The sequence below is a fragment of the Erythrolamprus reginae genome, unplaced genomic scaffold (genome assembly GCF_031021105.1).
Source record: "Erythrolamprus reginae isolate rEryReg1 unplaced genomic scaffold, rEryReg1.hap1 H_18, whole genome shotgun sequence".
Classification (NCBI taxonomy): Eukaryota; Metazoa; Chordata; class Lepidosauria; order Squamata; family Dipsadidae; genus Erythrolamprus; species Erythrolamprus reginae.
In genome coordinates, this window is record NW_027248471.1 from 421,149 (window position 1) to 424,636 (window position 3,488).

Below are 3,488 nucleotides of genomic sequence, written 5' to 3' on the forward strand. Positions count from 1 at the left end.
GACTTACTTTTCCTCCAATGCTTCTCTAGACATCTCTTCTGGCGTTTCAACTCCCGGAGCTCCTCAGTAAACCAAGGAGCTCTATGGGTCTAGCGCTATGAAGAGGTTACAACAGTGCAATCCGGTCAAGAGCCCCCATTGCAGCTTTGTTCCAGGCCACGGCAAGAGACTGTGCCGAACTGTGGACAAGTGGATCTGGTATAACCCAAAGCACCTTCTGAAAGCCCTCTGCGTCCATTAGACATCTGGGGCAGAACCACCTAATCAGTTCCGCCTCCCTGTGGGGAAGGATTGGACCCGCAGCAGAAAATGGTCTGACCATGACAAAGGCAACACATCTAAGCCCCTTACTCTCAGACCATTGCTCAGTTGCTCTGAGAGAAATATCATGTCAGGTGCCTAAACAGGCACATTTTGTGGCATGTCCCAAACTTTCATCAGCCAAAAAAATTGACTAAAATGTTTACTATCCATATTTATCATTTACATGAGATTCCACAAAGGATAATATCAGGCAGGGGTTTCAATTTACGGCTAAATTTTGTAACGATTTTCTTGTTAGAGTGGGTCATCTCAAGGCCTCAGTACAACTCTGTACATATCTCAGTACAAATCTGTAATCTGCAGCTCTGCAATAAGCAGCTTTACAAACTGCAATCAGTTCTATTACCTAGAAGTAGGAAGTGCCTACCAAAGCCTCTAGCTTCCACTAACAACATCAGGATCTCAGCAGGACTAGTATCCAAGACAAACAACAACAATTAAACAAATAAATTTGATTAAGCTTCACCCCAACAATCCAAATATCTGCTGTTTCAGATCTCCTATAACTCTCTGTTGTCTTCCCAGACTTTAAGACTGCCACCATTTAGAGATACACAAAGAACCAGTCCTTGTAAGAGAAGAAATCCTCTAGCATCCCCAGCCATTCACATTCCATCACCCCCTGCCCCAGCCAGAGTGCTATAAGGCAATAAAATCTGTAAGAAGTGAAGCAATAAACCCAAATTTGCCAGGTAAAATGTCCCAAATATCCCAAGTAAATAATCCTGATAACACCGACTCTATTAATATACACGAAGGATCCAAAAAATGTCACCCCTGCAACAAATCAGCACACCATATCTGCCTTAACATAAATAAACATATTGCCACTTTTCTTCAAGATAAATTCTCATTCTACTATTTCTGCCCATCTTGTACTCCCAAACCAGACTCCCCCAGCAACATGTCTGATGAGATCTTCACTCTAGGAGCAATCTCAAAAACACAACAATCATACATAGAAAGCATCAAACCATGGCTTGCTTCCATGGAAAAAATTATCCAAGATCTGATAAATGCAAAACCACCAAAACAAATACCCTACACCACTCCACCACCACCAGTTTATACTCCACCATGACCACCACAACCTCTACCTTCAAACTCAACTAACAACATCCCCATCCTCATTAAAGATGCCATAGAGCATGAACAAAAGTGTCAGAATGCCACTCTATTTGTCCTTGAGGAAAATGGGGAATCTGATCTAGCAAATATACATAACATCATCCACCACCAGCAACCAGAAACAATTGCCCCTGATGACATCTTAGAGATTACGAGAAACAGCCCTGTACATAGATACAGTGATGGATCAATGCCCCCCCCCCCCCGTTTCTGTAGAGTGGTCTGCAAAAGTGAAACAGTTCATCAAGACCATGAACTCCATTGCCAGAAATAATGCCAACTACTACAAACTTAGCTCCAGACCAGATCTATCTCTACATCAGCGCATCTGCTCTCGTGAACTATAGGTCAAACTTATGAGACATCTTGGTCTTGGTGAAACTAACCTATACATAGACTGAACTGAATCCATCAAAACCAAGACCCACAACCCTCCCTTCATCTTCCAACCCACCATCCCTCCCCAACCATCCTCCACTTTTCTAGTTACCATCTCTTGTCAACAAATGGACATCCCTAGCACTTCCAACTAAGAATAGCGTGCCCCTTACTACCTCAATTCAATCCAATTTCAATTCAACTCAGTCCAATTTCAATCCAGAACCCAAAATTAATCTCAAATGTAAACTAATCAATGCAAGAAGTGTAATCAACAAGTTGTCTGAATTCCTACTACTACTTGACACCAACATATTTGACACAATCTTTGTCTGTGAAGCATGGCTAAATACATCCTATCCTGACTCCATCATCACATCAAGCAACTACCTTGTCTTCTGGTCTGACCGAGAATCCCACAGAGGAGGCGGTGTAGCTATATTCTATTAAAAAAATCACTCAATTTAAAAAACTTCCAAGTTGCACATGATCTTATCCTCCCTGAAACCATTATATGTGATCTTTCCCTCAATACTACACTCCGCTTTCTTTTCTTTTCTTTTCATTTTTTTTATTAATTTTCTTAAAATAAACAGACAGACATACAAACATTAAACATAGAGTGGGGGTGCATTTCCCCCGCTTATCTTGAAAGTATAAAATCAAATACAGAAAAAGAATACATAGTTGAATATATATTGAATATTTAAAAGTCTAGTGAATTTGGGTTAAAATTTTCCAAATTTTAACTACTATATGTATATAAACCAAAATTCTTAATATGTTGCTTATACATAAACTAATATACCATAATCATCAAACGATACATTTAAACTAATATTAACATTGTTATTACCCAGGTAAAAACAAATACAAGAAATTAACTAAAAGTAAATTTATATATCTTATTTTTTCTTGTCTATCCATTTATAAACATTGTTCCATGTTTCATAGAATTTAGTATCTTCTTGATCATTTAAACGTCTTGTCATCATATCCATTTCAGCGCAATCTAGTATTTTTGCTATGACTTCTTCTTCCTTGGGGATTTCTTCCCCCTTCCAATTTTGCGCATATATTATTCTAGCCGCAGTTAGTATGTGTATAATTAAATAAAGAATTTCTTTCTTATAAGTCTGATTGGTAATTCCTAATAAGTAAAATTCCGGGGTGTTTTCTATATCCTGCTTTACTATTTCTTTTATTATTTTCTCTATCATCTTCCAGTATATTTTAGCTTTACCACATGTCCACCATTGATGGTAGTAGGTTCCTATTTCTTTCTTACATTTCCAGCACAGTGGAGATGTTTTGGGAAACATTTTTGCTATCCTATTTGGTGGGAGATGCCACCTATAAAACATTTTAATTTGGTTTTCTTTTAATGAGACTGATTTAGTCATTTTCCAATTGTTAGTCCAAACCTTCTCCCATGTATCTATATCTATTTCCTTACCAATATTTCTGCACCATCTTATCATGGTGTCTTTTAGGGTCAACTCTATATTTTTGTGTGCAATGAGGAATTTATATATTTTACCTATCATTTTTGTTGGATTAGTAGTAATTAAGTTACTTAGCAAATTTTTACTTTTATTAAAAATATAGAGGGTTTTATCCTTCTGATATCTAGATCGAATCTGGGCATAATGCCACCA